This window comes from Odocoileus virginianus, chromosome 16 (assembly GCF_023699985.2).
Source record: "Odocoileus virginianus isolate 20LAN1187 ecotype Illinois chromosome 16, Ovbor_1.2, whole genome shotgun sequence".
Taxonomy (NCBI): Eukaryota; Metazoa; Chordata; class Mammalia; order Artiodactyla; family Cervidae; genus Odocoileus; species Odocoileus virginianus.
Window position 1 is genome coordinate 39,905,649 of NC_069689.1, and position 22,258 is coordinate 39,927,906.

Sequence of the window (22,258 nt, forward strand, 5' to 3'; positions counted from 1 at the left end):
ACGTAGCAAGAAACTGCTATCTCCAAGACCAGAACCAGACTGTGCAGGCACCCTGATCTTAGGTTTCTAGCCTCTGGAACTCCAGAAATTTCCATTGTTTATAAGCCATCCGATGTCTGATATCTTGTTATAGTGATCTAAATGGACTAAGGTACTACCCCCAAGGTGGCCTCCAGCCTTGACTCTGGCTCTGTGTTTCTCCCCCAATTTTTTCCTCCCATAGTATTTGCATTTCTTTGTCATGCTTCTGCGAAATTCTGTCTCCATCTTATAGTTTGTTTTGGGATCAACACAGGTCAGTAATGGGATCAGCTCATCTTGTACCAGACCACAAGTACAGCCTTCAGGTATAAACAAGGCCATAGGTAGGGAAACTTGATACCATCCTAGAGGAGAGAAATCAAGTTTCCTCTACAAACCCTTAGGTAAACCCAGAGCATTTGTGTTATTGTTAGGTGGTGTTTATTAGATTAAACTGGCCTCAAGACATTCTGTAATTGCTCCTAATGTAATTTGTACTGAGGAAAGGATAGCTTGGTCTTTTTATGATGATGCAGATGTACTTTCTGTCAAATTGTGACAAAGGAAACACATCTTTTTACAATGTTGAATTGGTGAAAGTGAAATCACTTCAAAATGAAATCAGATGACACATGGACCTCTAAATCAGAGAACCACAGGAACCCTGGCCTGTTAAACCCTGGAGCAAACCCTCCAACATGGCTGAAACCAAAGCGCTGTTTTCTACATTATGTAGCTTCAAACCCATTATCTTTTCTCTCTTTCTATCTTTATTCTACAGCTGTTGCCACCCACTCTTTATTATTGAGGTTTCTGTCTCCTCTAAGTCTAGCAATAAAATAAAAAAATTTTTTTTCCCTGCACCTACTGATTCTTTTCTGCTGTTCTGATAAGGCATATTGTAGACTTTTTAATTTCAAGAATTTTGTTATCCTCTAGATGGAAATAAAGAGAAATAAAGTGAAAAATTTAAAAAAAATGTGTGCAAAGTTCAATAGGCAAACTGACTCACAGTGTCTCAAGAGAATAGTTCTTATTCTCTAGCTTGCACAAAATGGAGATGGAAGTGGACTTGTTAGTCCCTTTACTACACTCCCTAGCCAGACTACTGCTCCTTTAGTCCTGAAGGAGAGGCCCTTCAGAACCTCCTCAGCTCATTTATCTCCATCCATTTTTTTCTGTAAATGGTGAACATCTAACAGCAAGTGTTATTTCTTTCCCACATATAAGTCTCTAGGACCTAACCCAGTTCCCAGAAAGTACTAGCCACTCAATAAATTTTATTAAGTAAAACACATGCTCTTTGTGGGTCTATTCTCTTAAAATTTAACAAATTAAAATTTTACCTCTGGAGTGGTAGAGTGAGGGGTTTTGCAAACGTATCTCTCCAAAGAAGCAATGAGCACACTGACAAAAATTGTCAAAATCAACCTTTAAAAGAACTCTTGAAATTAACCAGTTTTGCATTAAACTGAGGAGAGTTTATGTAGGAAAAACTGCTGAAAATGTGTAAGAGCAGCAGGACTTTACATTTTGTGATGTAAGCTAAACCTATCTCCCACCATGTAGCTGGGAAGTAAATGTGAAAATCAGCTGCCTTACAACCACAGTAGCTGTCAAACCCAGCAACCTTGCAGCTACTGGAGGAGGGGGTACTAGGTTTGGAGCTCCTTTAAAAAATTCCATCCTCAGAGTAGTATTACTGTATGGTTTGTCTCACAGTTCCCTGGAAAAGTTTCATTTTTCAGGGTATTATTGTTATTTGACCTGACTTGGAGATCTATTCCATGGGAAAGCCCTATTCTTAGGGCTTTGGTAAAAACAAACAGCAGCAAGTATTTAATATTGCAACTATCCAACAGAGCAATACAAGCTGGGACAAAAAGAACCTGACCAAAACTTAAAAGGAAGATCAAGGTTGGGAAGATAACGATGTCACAGGGGTCTTAAAAAAAACTCTCTTTTAGGGGATCCAAAATGTGCACACATGTGAAAGCATGTGTGCATGCTCAAGAAAGACCTTGAGATCTTTAAGTGAAGGCTGAGGAAGAGTTGTAAACTGCCAGACATTGAAGAAGACATTCCCCAACACACACACACACACACACACACACACACACACACGCCTGCATACACAACATTTTACATACAATATTCCTTGCATACTACAAGGAATACAGAATTTACAGAATAATTTCATGAAATCACTAAATTAGTGAAGAGCCACAACAAACAGCAAAAATAATAAATTTGGCACATGAGAGGAGAGAATATAATTTTTGGAGTTACCACATTGTATTATTTTAAATGATCAATAAAAAAAAAAGTTTCAAAGTCATGCTGGGAAATAAGAAAGTATGACCCATACATGACTAAAACAGTCAATAGAAACTGCTCTGAGGAAGCCCCAATGCTGAACTTACTAAGGAAAATCTTTAAAGCAGCTATTACAGATATGCTCAAAAAAATGGAAGAAGCATGTTTGAAGAATGAAAGGAAAGTATAAGAACAATGTCTAACCAAATTTTTATCTTAATAAAGTAATAGAAATTATAAAACAAAGGATTAAATTGAAGTTCTGTAGCTAAAAAATACAGTTTTTAATTCATAAAAGATTAAAATGAAAAAACTCATTAGAGAAATTCAACTTCAGGTTTTAAGGTGATGGGAGGAAGAATCAATAAACTTGAAAAATAGGGCAACTAAAGTCATCCGGTCTGAGTAAAAGAAAGATAAGACAATAGAAAAGAAAATGAACAGAGCTGTGGAAATCTGTAGGAACCATGAAGGACTACCAACATGTGCACAATGAGTCCCAGATGGAAGGAACCAAGAGAAAAAGGTAGAAGAACTATCTGAAAAAAAAACTGATGGTCAAAGACTTACAAATTTTAACGAAAAGCACTTGTGGATACACCCAAAATATCAAATTAGATAAATGGAAATAAATTGATACCTATACATATTGTAGTCAAGTTGTTAAAAGAGAATTTTGGAGACATAGAAAAATGATGCATCACATATAGTTCAGTTCAGTTCAGTCGCTCAGTTGTGTCCAACTCTTTGCAATCCCATGGACTGCAGCATGTCAGGCCTTCCTATCTATCACCAACTCCCGGAGTTTACCCAAACTCATGTCCACTGAGTCTGTGATGCCATCCAACTATCTCATCCTCTGTTGTCCCCTTCTCCTCCTGCCCTCAATCTTTCCCAGCATTAGGGTCTTTTCAAATGAGTCAGCTCTTCACATCAGGTGGCCAAAGTATTGGAGTTTTAGCTTCAACATCAGTCCTTCCAATGAACACTTAAGGAATGATCTTTCCACATCCAACGTAAGAGAAACCCCACTAAGATGGTAGACACTGAGAGAGGGCATCAGAGGGCAGAGAGACTGAAACCACAATCACAGAAAACTAACCAATCTAATCACATGGACCACAGCCTTGTCTAACTCGATGAAACTAAGCTATGCCATGTAGGGCCACCCAAGATGGATGGGTCATGGTGGAGAGTTCTGACAAAATGTGGTCCACTGGAGAAGGGAATGGCAAACCACTTCAGTATTCTTGCCTTGAGAACCCCATGAATAGTATGAAAAGGCAAAAAATAGGACACTGAAAGATGAACTCCCCAGGTCGGTATGTGCCCAATATACTACTGGAGATCAATGGAGAAATAACTCCAGAAAGAATGAAGAGATGGAGCCAAAGCAAAAACAATAACCAGCTGTGGATGTGACTGGTGATAGAAGCAAGATCCAATGCTGGAAAGAGCAATATTGCACAGGAACCTGGAATGTTAGGTCCATGAATCAAGGTAAATTGGAAGTGGTCAAACAGGGGATGACAAGAGAGAATGTCAACATTTTAGGAATCAGCAAACTAAAATAGACTGGAATGGGTGAATTTAACTCAGATGACCATGACTGTGGGGCAAGAATCCCTTTAGAAGAAATGGAGTAGCCATCATAGTCATCAAAAGAGTCCAAAATGCAGTACTTGAATGCAATCTCAAAAATGACAAAATGATCTCTGTTCATTTCCAAGGCAAACCATTCAATATCACGGTAATCCAAGTCTATGCCCTGATCAGTAACACTGAAGAAGCTGAAGTTGAATGGTGAAGGCCTACAAGATCTTTTAGAGCTAACACCCTCCAAAGATGTCCTTTTCATTATAGGGGACTGAAATGAAAAAGTAGGAAGTCAAGAAACACCTGGAGTAGCATGCGAATTTGGCCTTGGAGTACAGAATGAAGCAGGGCAAAGGCTAGTAGAGTTTTGCCAAGAGAATGCACTGGTCATCACATACAAGTGATCCTCAATAAGTTTATTGACAGACTCAGTAAGAAACCAAGGCAGTGAAGTGACATATTCAAAGTGTTGAAAGAAAAAGACTGTCAATCAAGAATTCCACATACAGCAAAAGCATCTTTCTTCTTTTTTTTGTTAGCAAAAGCATTTTTCAAAAACAAAGGAGAATTTAAGGAAACCATGTGTAAACAAATACTAAGAGAGTTCATCACTAGCAGATTTGCCCTACAAGAAATAAGGAGTCTTTCAGCTAAAATTAAGAAACACTTGATAGGAACTTGAATCCATGTGAATTTGTAACACTCCTTTCCCCATCTAATTTAGAAGAAAATATCATGAAGCAACTATTATAAAACTGTATTGATGAGATTATAAGGTAAAAATGTAAAATATATGATAATAATGCAAAAAGAGAGAGAGAATGGGACTATAATGGGGCAAACCTTTGCACGGTATTGAAATTAGGTTGATATTAATCTGAATGAGACTATTTTAAAGTATTAGGTTATTAATCACTTAAAAATAACTAACATGTATGCAGTAAAAAGAACAAGGCAATTTAGATGGCACACTAGAAAATATATACATATTAATATAAAAGGAGGAAGTAATGAAAGAGTTCAGGAACAAAATCCACATAAAACATATAGAAAACAAAGAGCAAAATGGCAGACATAAATCTTACCCTTTCAGTCAGTTCAGTTCAGTCGCTCTGTCATGTCCAACCCCATGGACTGCAGCATGCCAGGCTTCCCTGCCCATCACCAACTCCTGGAGTTTATTCAAACTCATGTCCATTGAGTCAGTGGTGTCATTCAACCATCTCATGCTCTGTCAAACCCTTCTCCTCCCACCTTCAATCTATCCCAGCATCAGGGTCTTTTCAAATAAGTCAGTTCCTCAAATCAGGTGGCCAAGGTATTGGAATTTCAGCTTTAGCATCAGTCCTTCCAATGAATTTTCAGGACTGATTTCCTTTAGGATGGACTGGTTGGATTTCCTGGCAGTCCAAGGGACTCTCAAGAATCTTCTCCAACACCACAGTTCAAAAGCATCAATTCTTGAGTGCTCAGCTTTCTTTATAGTCCAACTCTCACATCCATACATGACTACTGGAAAAATCATACCTTTGACTAGATGGACCTTTGCTGGCAAAGTAATGTCTCTGCTTTTTAATATGCTGTCTGGGTTGGTCATAGCTTTTCTTCCAAGGAGTAAGCGTCTTTTAACTTATGGCTGCAGCCATAAATTAATCACCATCTGCAGTGATTTTGGAGCCCCCCTTAAAAGAGTCTGTCACTGCTTCCAATGTTTCCCCATCTATTTGCCATGAAGTGATGGGACCAGATGCCATGTTCTTAGTTTTCTGAATGTTGAGTTTTAAGCCAACTCTTTCACTTTCCTCTTTCACTTTCATCAAGAGGCTCTTTAGTTCTTTACTTTCTGCCATAAGGGTGATGTCATCTGCACATTGGAGGTTATTGATATTTCTCCCAGCAATCTTGATTCCAGTCTGTGCTTCAACCAGCCCAGCATTTCTCATGATGTACTCTGCATACAAGTTAAATAATCAGGGTGACAATATACAGCCTTGATGTACTCCTTTCCCAATTTGAAACCAGTCTGTTGTTCCATGCCCAGTTCTAATTGTTGCTTCTTGACCTGCATACAGATTTCTCAGGAGACAGGTCAGGTGGTCTGGTATTCCCATCTCTTTCAGAATTTTCCACAGTTTGTTGTGATCCTTTCAGTAATTACATTAAATAAAAATGAATTAAACATTCGAAGCAGAAAAGGAAAACCTGGAAAAAAATTTAAAAACCCGCAGTCTAACACTATTCTGTCTACAAGAGAAACTTCAGACTCAAAGGTCTAACAGATATAAAATGAAAAGGTGGAAATATGTATACAGTCAAAATAGTAGTCAAGCAGTAATCGAAATAGTGCTGGAGTGTCTATACCAACAACAGACAAAATAGACTTTAAGACAAACTTGTTACTAAAGATAAAGAAGAATATTTCAGGCTAAAAAAGTGTTAATTCCTGAATAAGACACAAAAATATTAACTATACATGGAAATATATAACAGACCACCCAAAAAAGAAAAACAAACAAAAAACCTTAAAGTACAAGCAAAACTGACAGAATGGTATGAAGAAACAGATAATCCAACAATAGTTGGAGGCTTTTTTTTTTGCAGTATCACATTCAATAATTGTTAGAACAAGTAGGGAGATGATCAACAAGGGAATAGAGCACTTAAACAACATCGTAAAACAGATAGACCCAGTTTAAAAACCATCAGCAAGACTGAGCAAGAGAAAGTAGAGAAGGCTCGAGTTTTAAAATAGGGAAACAAACTTACAGAAATAAGAAGCATTATAAAGGAACACTGTGAAAACTACATGCTAATAAATAAGACAAACAAGATGAGATAGACAAATTCCTAGAAAGACGCAAAGTACCAAAACTGACTCAGGAAGAAATTGAAAATGTAAATAGGTCTATTAAAATGTAAGATCATTGAACTAGTAATTTAAAAACTTTCTACAAGGAAAATTCCAGGCCTAGATGGCTTCACTGGTGAATTATACCAAATATGCAAAAAATACTGCCTTTCCTTCACAAACTATTCAAAAATAAATAAAGACAAAGAACACAGCCTTTCCCACTCATCCTACAAGGACAATTATTAACCAGATACTAAAACCAAGTAAAGACATCACAAGAATATTGACACAAAAGTTCTCCAAAACTTCTATCAATATGGATCCACCAATAGATAAAAAGGATTATGCACTGTGACTCAGTGGGACTTTCCCCCAAAATATAATGTTGGTTTAAAATTTAAAAATCAGTTGACACATTACATTAATAGAATAAAGGACAAAAACCCACACAATCATTTGAATATACACTGAAAAAAACATTTGATAAAAGTCAACATCCTTTCTTGAAAAAACATTCAACAAACAAAGAATAGAATGCAAACTCCTCTAACTAATTAAGGAACCTGTGAAAACCCCACAGCTACCAGGAAGACTGAATGCCTTCCACTTAAGATCATGCCCAAGAAAAAGATGTTTAATCTCACCACTGCTATTCAGCATTGTACTGGAGGTGTTGCCGTCAGCAGTTACTGAAGAAAGAGACCCATATGACCCAGCAATTCCGCTCTTGGGTATGTATCTGAAAAAGCAAAAACACGAATTCAAAAAGACACATGCACCCAAGTGTTCATAGGAACTGAAAACCTTGTTTTTTTTTTTTTTTTTTGGAGTATAGTTGATTTACAATGCTGTGTTAGTTTCAAGTGTACAGCAATGTGAATCAGTTATACGTATACATATATCCACTCTTTTTAAGACTATTTTCTTCTATAGGCCATTACAGAGTATTGAGTAGAGTTCCCTGTGCTATACAGCAGGTTCTTGTTAGTGATTTATTTTATATATGGTGATTTATTTGCTAAGTCCTGTCCAACTCTTGTGACACCATGGACTATAACCTGCCAGTCTCCTCTGTCCATGGGATTCTCCAGGCAATACTGAAGTGGGTTATTAATTCCTACTCCAGGGGACCTTGCAGGTGGATTCTTTTTTGACTGAGCTATGAGGGAAGTCCCTATTTTATATATAGTAGTACGCATATGTCAGTTTCCATAGCAGCTTTATTTACAATTGTCAAGATATGGAAGCAACCTAGGTGTCCACCAACATATGAATGGATAAAGAAAATGTGGTATATATACACAATGGAATACTACTGAGCCATAAAAAGGTAAAATTTGGCCATTTGCAACAACATAGAAAGAATTGGAGAGTATTATACTAAGTGAAATAAGGCAGACAGAGAAAGACAAATACTCTCCCAGTATTTGTGATATATGCAATTTAAAATATACAACACACTAGTAAATATAATAATAATAATAATAATAATAATAAAGAAGTAGATTCACAGATATAGAGAACAAATTAGTGATTACCAGTGGGGTGAGGTAGTGGGAAGGGGCAATATAGGGCTAGGGGATTAAGAAATGCAAACTATTATGTTTAAAATAAGCTACAAGTATGAGTTGTACAATACAGGGAATACAGCCAATATTTTATAACGACCACAGGTGGTGTGCAACCTTTAAAAATTGTGAATCACTATATTGTACACCTTTAATTTACATAATATTGTATATCAGCTACATTTTAAGAAACAGCTTGCAAGTTATCTTGTTATTTAAACAAGATATCTTGTTATTTAAACAAGATATCTTGTTATTTAAACAAGATATCTTGTTATTTTAAACTTTAAAAAGTTATCTTGTAATTTAAAAAAGAGAAAGAAATAAGTGTGTCCAGAGTATACAGGACAATGTAAAACAATTTCCATTCACAGATGACATGGATAATTCCTAGTTTAATTTGAACTTCATGAAAATAAAAATTTATGCTTCATGTTTCAAAGGGTACCATCAAGAAATGAAAAAATTACCCACAGAATGAGAGAATATATTTGTAAATTGTATGTCTGTTAAGGATTTTGTGTCCAGAATATATAGAGAAATCTTACAATTTGTAGTAAGAAGCCAATCCATTTTTTTTAATGGATAAAGGATTTGAATAGACATTTCTCCAAAGAAGATGTTGTTGCTGTTCAGTCACTAAGTCATGTCCAACTCTTTGTGACCACCCGGATGGAAGCTCACCAGACTTCTCTGTCCATGGGATTTCCCAGGCAAGAACACTATAGTGGGTTGCCATTTCCTTCTCCAGGGAATCTTCCCAAATCAGGGATCGAACCTATGTCTCTTGCATTGGCAGGTAGATTCTTTACCACTGAGCCACCAAGGAGGCCTAGAGAAGATATATACATTGCCGATTAAAACATGAAACTATTTTCAATAATATTAATTTTTATTCATTAGGGAAATGCAAATCAAAGTCACAATGAGATTGTCCCATCAGGTTGCTTAAAATAAAAAATGAAAACAATAGCAAGTATTGGCAAGGATGAGGAGAAACTGGAATCCAGCATTGTTGTTGCAATTTAAAATAGTACAGAAAGCAATCTGATAATTCCTCAAAATGCTAGTCATAGAGTTTCCATGTGACCTTCCAATTCTACTCTCAGATATGTTCACAAGAGAAATGACAAGTGAAAAAAATAAAAACATATATTTACATAAAATGTTACATGAAAACAGCATGTTACATGTTACACCAAAATAGCATTATTAATAGCAATCAAGAGTTGGAAACAACCCTTATGTATATCAAATGATGAATGGGTTTTAAAAAATGAGGTGGAAATTATCCAGCATTAAAAAGACATGAAGACCTAATATGTGCTCTTTTCTGTGAGCCTACCACCCAGACACCAAGAATGACCTACTCAATGAATGTGCAGCTCTCAAGAAAATGAAAAGAGCCTCCCAGCATTCTTGATGACTAAGGGCCCCTCTGCCTGTTGAAGTGGAGGGAGGGAATACTGCTAGGTGACCAGGCACTAATGAATGTTTGAATTAGGTGTCTGCCCCTTGGGCTGAGGCTGGACGGGAGCAGACCCCACAACCTGCACGGCGGTGTCACCATATACTGAGCTCTTCCTCATCCACTTCCCTGGCTGATCACATCCAACCCGAGAGAGGAGAAACAGTGCCTAGAGCATTGGGATTGAGAGGTTTTACTCTGTGGTCTCTGTGCAACAATATTTTTCTAAACCTTTGCTCTTCAAGATGCCTTAGGTCCCTTGTAGTTCACTAGAATTCTCTTCTTGCATGTGATTTGCCATGATATATTTATTATTTCTGTAGATTCAGCAAAACCAAGGGCAACTGCACTCCCTTACCCTCAGGATTACTCAGTTGAGCAGAGCCCTCTGATTTTCTTCTGGAAATGATTTTTCTTCTGGAAAACAGTCATCCTGCTTTCTCTCCAGAGCAGTTCATTTGATGGCCATACAATCTATGTTCACAACTCCCATTGTCCCATTGACTTCACACAGTTGGTGCTCCTGGGTTTGTGTGTGTGGCTACCCTGGCTCCTCTGGTCTTGGCAGCTGGTGCTTTCCCACTGTCTGGGGCTAGGGAAGACCCTGGACCTAGGAGCTACCCAGATGGTGGATGACTTTTCCATTAGTTTAGCAATATGAAAATGTGGTATTCATGTCCATTTTAATTTATGGACAGATTCAAACTCACTGAATTTTACTTGGTTGTACGAAACAGAAATTTTCTTGGAGAAGGTGAGTAAAAAAGTTTAATCTGTTATAGGGATGTAGAGCTGGGGATCAGGCTTGCACTGACCCAAGAACAGGAAAATCATCCTAAATCTATCCTGCATCTATCTTTTTAAAATTATTATTAATTCATTAAAAAAATAACTGGAGATGAATTTTTGTTTTGACCATTAACAAGGAGGTGAGAGATAGGGGGAGAGTGACTTTCTCTGACTTAATCCCTAGTGTGGGGATTCTGACTCATTCAGTTTAGTCAGTGCCCACCCTTTGGGTTAGGCTGTCCAAGGACTATTTCTGCACATTTAGGAGGACACAGATTTGTGAACTGTGTCAACCATTATTACATTGTTTTTAAGAGAGAAAAAAAAGCATTTTAAAAACAGCATGGGACTTCTGTGTAAGGAGTTTAGAAGTCGCCAATCTATCCTAACAACAAGGAATGTGTGTGCACTCAGTTGCTTCAGTCATGTTCCGCTCTTAGTGACCCCATGGATGGTAGCCTGCCAGTCTCCTCTGTCCATGGGATTTTCTTGGCAAAACTACTGGAGTGGGTTTCCATGCCCTTCTCCAGGGGATCTTCCTAATCCAGGGATCAAACCTGCACCTCCTGTGTCTCCTGAATTGCAGGTGGACTTTTTCTTTTTGTTTTTTTCACTGCTGAGCCACTAGGGAAATCCAACAGTAAGGGAAGACCTGAACAAATTTAAAAAGTTTAACAACTCCTTACAGATCCATCAGAGAAGTGATGTCACCAATTCTGTACCCTGCAAAATTATCCTTCAAAAGGGCAGAACATGGAACAAAGGACTGATTCAAACTTGGGAAAGGAGTGTGACAAGGCTGTATGTTGCCACCTTATTTATTTAACTTACAGGCAGAGTACATCATATGAAATGCCAGGCCAGATGAATCACAAGCTGGAATCAAGACTGCTGCTAGAAATACCAACAACCTCAGATATACAGATGGTAGCATTCTAGTGGCAGAAATTGAAGAGGAACTAAAGAAGGTGAAAGAGGAGAATGAAAAAGCTGGCTTAAAACTCAACATTCAGGGGAGGTCCTAGGATGGCAGAGGAATAGGATGGGGAGACCACTTTCTTCCCCACAAACTCATCAAAAGATCATTTGAATGCTGAGCAAATTCCACAAAACAACTTCTGAACACTGGCGGAGGACACCAGGCACCCAGAAAGGGAGCCCATTCTCTTCAAAAGGAGTGTGGTATGGATGGAGAAGTCTTGAGGCTACTGTAAGAATAAGACTGAAAGCCAGAGGCACAAGGCTTAAATCCAAAACTTGAGAACACAAGAAAACTTCTGACTCCAGGGAATATTAATAGACAAGAGCTCATCCAAAAGCCTCCATACCTACACTGAAACCAAACTACATCTAAGAGCCAACAAGTTTCAGAGCAAGACAGCAAGCTAATTTTCCAACAATGCAGGAACATAACCCTAAGCATTAAAATACAGGCAGCCAAAAGTCACACCAAACCCACAGGCACCTCAAAACTCACCACTGGACACTTCATTGCACTCCAGAGAGAAGAGATCAAACTCCACCCACCAGAACACCTATGCAAGCTTCCCTAACCAGGAAACCTTGGCAAGCCACTTGTCCAACCCCACCCACAGGGAGGAACCTTGACAATAACGAGGAACCACAAACTTCCAGCATACAGAAAGGCCACCCCAAACACAGAAATCTAAATAAGATGAAAAGGCAGAGAGATATTCAGCAGGTAAAGGAACATGATAAATTTCCACCAAACCAAACCAGAAGAGGAGGAGATATGGAGTCTACCTGAAAAGGAATTCAGAATAATGATAGTAAAAATGATCCAAAATCTTGAAAACAAAATGGAGTTACAGATAGTCTAGAGGCAAGGATTGAGAAGATGCAAGAAATGTTTAACATGGACCTAGAAGAAATAAAAAAGAGTCAATCAATAATGAATAATGCAATAACTGAGATCAAAAGCATGCTGGAGGGAAACAACAGTAGAATAACTGGGGCAGAAAATAGGATAAGCAAGGTGGAAGACAGAATGGTGGAAACAAATGAAGCAGAGAGGAAAAAAGAAAAAAGAATTAAAAGAAATTAGGACAACCTCAGAGACCTCTGGGACAATATCAAACACCCCAAGATTCAAATTAGAGGAGTCCCAGAAGAAAGAAAGGCCATGAGAAAATACTTGAGAAGATAATAGTTGAAAACTTCCCTATAATGGGGAAGGAAACAGCCATCCAAGTCCAAGAAACCCAGAGAGTCCCAAAGCAGGATAAACCCAAGGTGAAACACCCCAAGACACATATTAATCAAATTAACAAAGATCAAACACAAAGAACAAATATTAAAAGCAGCAAGGGAAAAACAACAAATAACACACAAGGGGATTCCCATAAGGATAACAGCTGATTTTTTCAATAGAAACCTTTCAGGCCAGAAGGGAATGGCAGGACATACTCAAAGTGATGAATCAGGAAAATCTACAACCCACACTACTGTATCCAGAAAAGATCTCATTCAAATATGAAGGAGAAATCAAAAGCTTTACAGACAAGCAAAAGCTGAGAGAATTCAGCACCACCAAACCAGCTCTTCAACAAGTGATAAAGGATCTTCTTTAGACAGGAAACAGAAAAGGTTTATAAACTCAAACCCAAAACAACAAAGTAAGTGGCAATGGGATCATACTTATCAATAATCAAAAATTAAATGTAAATGGGTTGAATGCCCCAACCAAAAGACAAAGATTGGCTGAATGGATACAAAAACAAGACCTGTATATATGCTGTTTACAAGAGACCCACCTCAAAACAAGGGACACATACAGACTGAAAGTGAAGGGCTGGAAAAGATATTTCACACAAATGGAGGCCAAAAGAAGGCAGGAGTAGCAATACTCATATCAGATAAAATAGACTTTGAAATAAAGGCTGTGAAAAGAGATAAAGAACACTACATAATGACCAAAGGATCAATCCAAGAAGAAAATATAACAATTATAAATATATATGCACCCAACATTGGAGCACCGCAATATCTAAGGCAAATGCTAACAAGTATGGAAGGGGAAATTAACAGTAACAATAATAGTGAGAGACTTTAATATCCCACTCACACCTATGGATAGATCAACTGAACAGAAAATTAACAAGGAAACACAAACTTTAAATGATACAATGGACCATTTAGACCTAATTGATATCTATAGGACATTTCACCCCAAAACAATCTATTTCACCTTTTTCTCAAGTGCACACGGAACCTTCTCCAGGATAGATCACATCCTGGGCCATAAATCTAGCCTTGGTCAGTTAAAAAAACTGAAATCATTCCAAGCATCTTTTCTGATCACAATGCAGTAAGATTAGATGTCAACTACAGGGAAAAAAAAAAACTATTAAAAATACAAACATGTGAAGGCTAAACAACACAGTCCTGAATAACTAACAAATCACAGAAGAAATAAAAAAGAAATCAAAATATGCAGAGAAATGAATGAAAATGAAAACACAGCAACCCAAAACCTAGAGGATTCAGTAAAAGCAGTGCTAAGGGGAAGGTTCATAGCAATACAAGTCTACCTCAAGAAACAGGAGAAAAATCAAATAAATAACCTAACTCTACACCTAAAGTGACTAGAAAAAGGAAGAAATGAAGAACCCCAGGGTTAGTAGAAGGAAGGGAATCATAAAAATTAGGGCAGAAATAAATGAAAAAGAAACAAAGGAGACCATAGCAAAAAGCAGCAAAGCTAAAAGCTGGTTCTTTGAGAGGATAAACAAACAAACAAACAAACAAACAAAAAACACATTAGCCAGACTCATCAAGAAACAAAAGGAGAAGAATCAAATCAACAAAATTAGAAATAGAAATGGAGAAATCACAACAGACAACACAGAAATATAAAGGATCATAAGAGACTACTATCGGAAACTATATGCCAATAAAAAGGACAACTTGGAAGAAATGGACAAATTCTTAGAAAAGTATAACCTTCCAAAACTGAACCAGGAAGAAATAGAAGATCTTAACAGACCCATCACAAGCACGGAAATCAAAACTGTTATCAGAAATCTTCCAGCAAACAAGAGCCCAGGGCCAGATAGCTTCACAGCTGAATTCTACCAAAAATTTAGAGAAGAGCTAACACCTATCCTACTCAAACTCTTTCAGAAAATTGCAGAGGAAGGTAAATTTCCAAACTCATTCTATGAGGCCACCATCACCCTAATACCAAAACGAGACAAAGATGCCTCAAAAACCTAAATCTACAGGTCAATATCACTGATGAACATAGATGCAAAAATCCTTAACAAAATTCTAGCAAACAGAATCCAACAACATATTTAAAAGATCGCACATCATGACCAAGTGGGCTTTATCCCAGGCATGCAAGAATTCTTCAACATTCACAAATCAATCAATGTAATACACCACACTAACAAATTGAAAGATAAAAACCATATGATTATCTCAATAGATGAAGAGAAAGCCTTTGACAAAATTCAACATCCATTTATGATAAAAACCCTCCAGAAAGCAGGCATAGAAGGAACATACCTCAACATAATAAAAACCATATATATAAACCCACAGCAACCATTATCCTCAATGGTGAAAAATTGAAAGCATTTCCCCTAAAATCAGGAACAAGACAAGGGTGCCCACTCTCACCACTACTATTCAATGTAGTTTGGAAGTTTTAGCCACAGCAATCAGAGAAGAAAAAGAAACAAAAGGAATCCAGGTTGGAAAAGAAGAAGTAAAACTCTCACTGTTTGCAGATGACATGATCCTCTATATAGAAAACCCTAAAGAGCTCCACCAGAAAATTACTAGAGCTAATCAATGAATATAGTAAAGCTACAAGACATAAAATTAACACACAGAAATCCCTTGCATTTCTATACACTAACAATGAGAAAACAGAAAGAGAAATTAAGGAAACAATTCCATTCACCATTGCGACAAAAAGAATAAAATACTTAGGAGTATATCTACCTAAAGAAACAAAAGACCTATACATAGAAAACTATAAAACACTGATGAACGAAATAAAAAATGACACAAATAGGTGGAGAAATATACCATGTCATTGATCAGAAGAATCAATATAGTGAAAATGAGTATACTACCAAAAGCAATCTATAGATTCAATGCAATCCTTATCAAGCTACCAACAGTATTTTTCAGAGAAATAGAACAAATAATTTCACAATCTGTATGGAAATACAAAAACCTCGAATAGCCAAAGCAATCTTGAGAAAGAAGGATGGAACTGGAGGAATCAACCTGCCTGACTTCAGACTATGCTACAAAATTACAATCATCAAGACAGTGTGATACTGGCACAAAGACAGAAATATAGATCAAAGGAACAAAATAGAAAGCCCAGAGATAAACCCATGCACCTATGGACAGCTTGTCTTTGACAAAGGAGGCAAGAATATACAGTGGAGAAAAGACAATCTCTTCAACAAGTGGTGCTGGGAAAACTGGTCAACCACTTGTAAAAGAATGGAACTAGAACACTTTCTAACACCATACACAAAAATAAACTCAAAATGGATTAAAGATCTAAATCTAAGACCAGAAACTATAAAACTCCTAGAGGAGAACATAGGCAAAACACTCTCTGACATAAATCACAGAGGATCCTCTATGACCTACCTCCCAGAATAGTGGAAATAAAAGCAAAATAAATAAATGGGACCTAGTTTAACTTAAAAGCTTTTGAACAATGAAGGAAACGATAAGAAACGTGAAAAGACAGCCTTCAGAATGGGAGAAAATAATAGCAAACGAAGCAACTGACAAAGAATTAATCACAAAAATATACAATCAGCTCCTGCAGTTCAATTCCCAGAAAAATAAATGAACCAATCAAAAAATAGGCCAAAGAACTAAAAAGACATTTCTACAAAGAGGACATACAGATGGCTAACAGACACATGAAAAGATGCTCAACATCCCTCATTATCAGAGAAATGCAAACCAAAACCACAATGAGGTACCATCTCACTCTGGTCAGAATGGCCATCATCAAAAAGTTTACAAACAATAAATGTTGGGGAGAGTGAGGAGAAAAGGGAACTCTCTTACACTGTTTGTGGGAATGCAAACTAGTACAGCCACTATGGAGAACAGCATGGAGATTTCTTAAAAAACTGGAAATAGAACTGGCATACGACCCAACAATCCCATTGCTAGGCATACACATCGAGGAAACCAGAATTGAAAGAGACACGTGTATCCCAGTGTTCATCGCAGCACAGTTTACAATAGCTAGGACATGGAAGCAACCTAGATGTCCATCAGCAGGCAAATGGATAAGAAAGCTGTGGTACGTATACACAATGGAATATTACTCAGCCATTAAAAAGAATGCATTTGAATCAGTTCTAACGAGGTGGATGAAACTGGAGCCTATTATATAGAGTGAAGTGAGTCAGAAAGAAAAACACTAATACAGTATACTAACGCATATATATGGAATTTAGAAAGATGGTAACGATGACCCCATATGTGATACAGCAAAAGAGACAAAGATGTAAAGAACAGTCTTTGGACTTTGTGGGAGAAGGCGAGGGTGGGATATTTGAGAGAATAGCATTGAAACATGTATATTATCATATGTGAAACAGATCACCAGTCAGGGTTTGATGCAATGGACAGGCTTCTCAGGGCTGGTGCACTGGGATGATCCTGAGGGATGGGATGGGGAGGGAGCTGGGAGGGGGTTCAGGATGGGGAACACATGTATACCCATGGCTGATTCATGTCATTATATGGCAAAAACCACTACAATATTGTAAAGCAATTAGCCTCCAATTAAAATAAATAAATAAAAAAAATTCAACATTCAAAAAAGTAAGATCATGGCATACAGTTCCATCACTTCATGGCAAATAGATGGGGAAAAAGTGAAAGCAGTGACATATTTTATTTTCTTGGGCTCCAAAATCAGTGGACGGTGACTGCAGCCATGAAATTAAAAGACACTTGCTCTTTGGAAGAAAAGCTACAACAAACTTAACATATTAAAAAGCAAAGACATCACTTTGTTGACAAAGGTCCATATAGTCAAAGCTATGGTTTTTCCAGTAGTCTTGTATGGATGTGACAGTTGAACCACAAAGATGTTTAAGCACTGAAGAATTGATACTTTTTAATTGTTGTGCTGGAGAAGACTCTTTAGAGTCCCTTGGACAGCAAGGAGGAGATCAGATCTGTCAATCCTAAAGAAAATCAATCCTGAATATTCATCGAAAGGACTGATGCTGAAGCTGAAGCTCCAACCCTTTGGCCACCTGATTCAAAGAGCTGACTCCTGGAAAAGACCCTGATGCTGGGGAAGATTGAAGCAAAAAGAGAAGAGGGTGGCAGAGGATGAGATGGTTAGATAACATCATCAACTCAATGGATCTGAATCTGAAGAAAATCCAGGAAACAGTGAAGGATAAGGAGGCCTGGCATGCTGCAGTGCATGGGATTGCAAGGAGTCAGACACAACTTAGCAACTGAACAACAACAAAACCCAAAGGGAGAGAGAGAGAGAGACACTGCTTTCTAACAAAGTCTTTCTCAATCTGAAGCTAGTAATGCTCGAGAATCAGGTGATGCTTTAATAATAACCCTTTGTTAGCAAACAAAGTGTTCCATTTTTTTTTTTCCTTCAAGAATGTTAGTGTGTGGAAAACTGAAACTATTTTTAAACATTCACTTAAGTCTAGCTAAATTCAACCGGAGACGGCAATGGCGACCCACTCTGGTACTCTTGCCTAGAAAATCCCATGGATGGAGGAGCCTGGTGGGCTGCAGACCATGGGGTCCAGAAGAGTCGGGCACGACTGAGCAACTTCACTTTCACTTTTCACTTTCATGCATTGGAGAAGGAAATGGCAACCCACTCCAGTATTCTTGCCCGGAGAATCCCAGGGATGGGGGAGCCTGGTGGGCTGCCGTCTATGGGGTCTCATAGTCGGACACGACTGAAGTGGCTTAGCAGTGGCAGCAGCAGCAGCTAAATTCAACAGACAAGGGGAAGTAGGATTACCTCTAACTCTTCTAACAAAAGCAAAGCACAAAAGCAATCAGTAATCAGTAACGTTATTAATGGGGTTTGTTGATTTTATCTAGTAGTGGTTAGGTATGTTTTATTGCTGTTGTTCATTTGTTTTAATTCTGTGTTACTTCAAGAAGGATGGTTGGAACTTAGTTTTTGATGAAGACAGAAAGATTTTACATCTCATTTTACTGGTAATTTTTTATTCTGAACGTTGGACGGCTATGTACTTATTTTAAAAACATGTTGCTACTGCCATCTGTTGGATGAAATGTGAGACCTATTTAGATAACAGGGACATTTAAAATAACCAGTTATCTGTCCTTTCCTTTCAACTTCTGCTTGCCTCCCAGAGGAAAGATTTTACCTTTACTCTGTAGTTGTGAGGCAGGGATACTGACTCCCAGCCCCAGAACCTAATTTATTTTGGGAACATCTTCTATTGAGGTGGAATGCTTTCTCTTCAGAAGTTTAAATTCTTTCTGCTGAAGAGAGAGTGTGAGGTTTTTATCTTCTCAATAAGACTTGAAGAGTAAGGAAGTTTTGTGAAGGAGCACGGGTAGCTGTGTGCGAGTGCATTTAGGAACAAGCACATTTTTAGCAGAGGGTAGTAGAACCTTCACTGGACTAACAGCAAAAGAGTCAAAGTTCTATTGCTAGATTGTCCTGCATTTTCAAAGCCAGTAATTTTACTTCTCTGACCTTCAGTATTTTTTAGCCTTAAGATAAGATGGCTTGATTAGAACTGAGAAAATCTTATAAACTAAAGATCCATGTGGTTCTTTCTATGGACTCACAGTCAAAGAATGGCAGTCTTGATGAAACATATTAATTTAGGAAGAAACTCCAATCTTCATCTCTTGAAAAGCATGGAAAAAAGAGTTACTCTACCAATCCACAGGAAGCCCACCTTACTCCCTCCCCCTTTCCTCTCCTCCTCAAATCTTATTTTCCACATGTTCTGATGGCCCACCATTCCTCCATCATCACCTCTCCCTACGCTTTCTTCAAAGGAGGCTGCTTCTTTTCTTCCTTTTGTTCTCACTCTCGTTCGTTCTTGGCCTTTTCCTTCTCATCCAGCCCCTCAGACACTATATTTCTCTTCCCCTTCTCAGATTCTCAATTACAAAGTTTTAAGAACCAGTCTTAGAGAAATAGCCTCTTTTCTGATGTGGGGGACAGGTAGAGAGGCCGAATGAGGTGAAATGCATTTCATTTCATGCTGCTTGGGAGACAGCAGCAGCAGGAAAAGCACGCATGTCACCAATACCCACCGTCAGGAGCCTTCAACCCTGGGTGTGATATCACTACAGCACTAATGGTGGGATTAACTGGTTAAAAAGTGCACGACATAATTTGTTTCCCTTGGATCAGAGACTTCTGAACATAGAGGCTATTTTATTCCTTCTTCTTGCCTTGCTAAAAAAAGAAAGATTGGGGTCATTATAGAACTCAGTTCTAATTTTCTCCCTTGAAATCTGGTGTCCATAAAATCGAAAGTTTATTTGCTTTCTCCTGGTCTCCCTTCATTTGATTAATCAGTTTTTCCGTTCATTTATACCAGATTAGGGAAGGGGACCATTTAGGAGGAATTCCTTTAAGGTTTCTTCTCTGAGGATGAAGTCTTGATTGCACAGTCAAAGGGCACTGCTGGAGTGAGAGCCTGGGAGTGGGGCTGCTCTCAGGGTGGGCTCTCCAGCGGGGCACTCTCGCGGTGTTCCCAGAACCTCCCTGAGGTAGGCTGCGCTTCCCCAGGGTGGGCTCTCCAGTGGAGCAGCCTCAAGGTGTTCCCAGCACCTCCGCTGAGGTAGGCTGCGCTTCCCCAGGGTGAGCGCTCCAGTGGGGCACTCTCACGGCGTTCCCAGAACCTCCCCTGAGGTAGGCTGCGCTTCCCCAGGGTGAGCTCTCCAGTGGAGCACTCTCGAGGTGTTCCCAGAACCTCCGCTGAGGTAGGCTGCGCTTCCCCAGGGTGAGCGCTCCAGTGGGGCACTCTCACGGCGTTCCCAGAACCTCCCCTGAGGTAGGCTGCGCTTCCCCAGGGTGAGCTCTCCAGTGGAGCACTCTCGAGGTGTTCCCAGAACCTCCGCTGAGGTAGGCTGCGCTTCCCCAGGGTGAGCGCTCCAGTGGGGCAACCTCAAGGTGTTCTCAGAACCTTCCCTGGGGTTTCCCTTGTGGTTCAGCTCATAAAGAACCTTCCCTGGGGTAGGCTGACTATCAGGGCCCCTTGCTGCCTCTCATCTGCTCTCTGTCCACCGTCCTCGTTTAGGTGTGCTGACATTTGCTAAGGAGGAAGGGAGTGCAGCCAGCTTGCCCTCACGTTTTCACAGAAAGGAAAGAACAGTTCCTCCTTCCAAAAGGTTTGGGGAGCTACCTGGACTTGTGTCTTAGCAGTGCTGTTGGTGAAGGAGGGCCCAGAGAACTCTGGGCAGCAGTGTGACCAGCATCAGGCCCAACCCAGAGGAAGTCTGCAGAGGAGAGATCCTGTTTATGATCCATGGAGAGTAACAGACAATTCTACCCTCGGTGATGATGATTCATTTCCTCACTAGATGTTTGGGAGGATTTTAGCTGGAATTTGAAAAAGTCATTTCTATATCTGGCAAAAAGTGACTCTGAGTGATCAGCATGTACTGTTTTGTCATCTTTGGTAATATCACCAATGTCACTGTACTGAGAAAATATAAAATGGAGTGGTGACATTAAGAAAGAAATTATCCAAAGACCACTCCAAGCTACTATAACAAGTTCTTACCACCAACCTCTTTAGGTAAAGCATACAGGCAATATATGCATACACACACACATGTGTATGTTTATTTCTATATATATGTATGTATGTCTATCTGCATGTACACATATGTCATATGAATTGGACTGTAAAGAAGGCTGAGTCCTGAAGAATTAATGCTTTTGAACTGTGGTGTTGTAGAAGACTCTTGAGGGTCCCTTGGATGGCAAGGAGACCAAACCAGTGAATCCTAAAGAAAATCAGTCCTAAATATTCATCGGAAGGGCTGATGCTGAAGCTCTAATACTTTGGCCACCTGATGTGAAGAACTGACTCATTGGAAAAGACCCTGATGCTGGGAAAGATTGAGGTCAGGAGGAGAAGGGGATGACAGAAGATGAGATGGTTGGATGGCATCACTGACTTGATGGACATGAGTTTGAGTAAACTCTGGGAGTTGGTGATGGACAGGTAAGCCTGGTGTACTGCAGTCCATGGGGTTGCAAAGAGTCAGACATGACTGAGCGACTGAACAACAATGCATGTGTCTCTCTCTCTCTCTCTCTCTGTGTATGTATGTATATATACACCTTTCCTGAGCATCTGTGCTTTGGATGACACAATAAAGTAATGAGTCCTATTCCCAGTTGCCAGACCTAGGGTAAGTCTCCAAACATTGACTGGAGGGGGAGGATACTTTAAGGATGCTCCATATGTCAACAACATCCTCTCCAATTTTGCTTGAAGAACATGAACATTTGTTTGATGATTTGACAACATAGTAGGTGAGCCTGCAGGAACCAAGTTCATCCACTCCAAGTCATTTTGTCTATGCTGGAGCCAGAGCATCTCTGTTACAGTCCTCATGGTGGAGAATACATTGCTA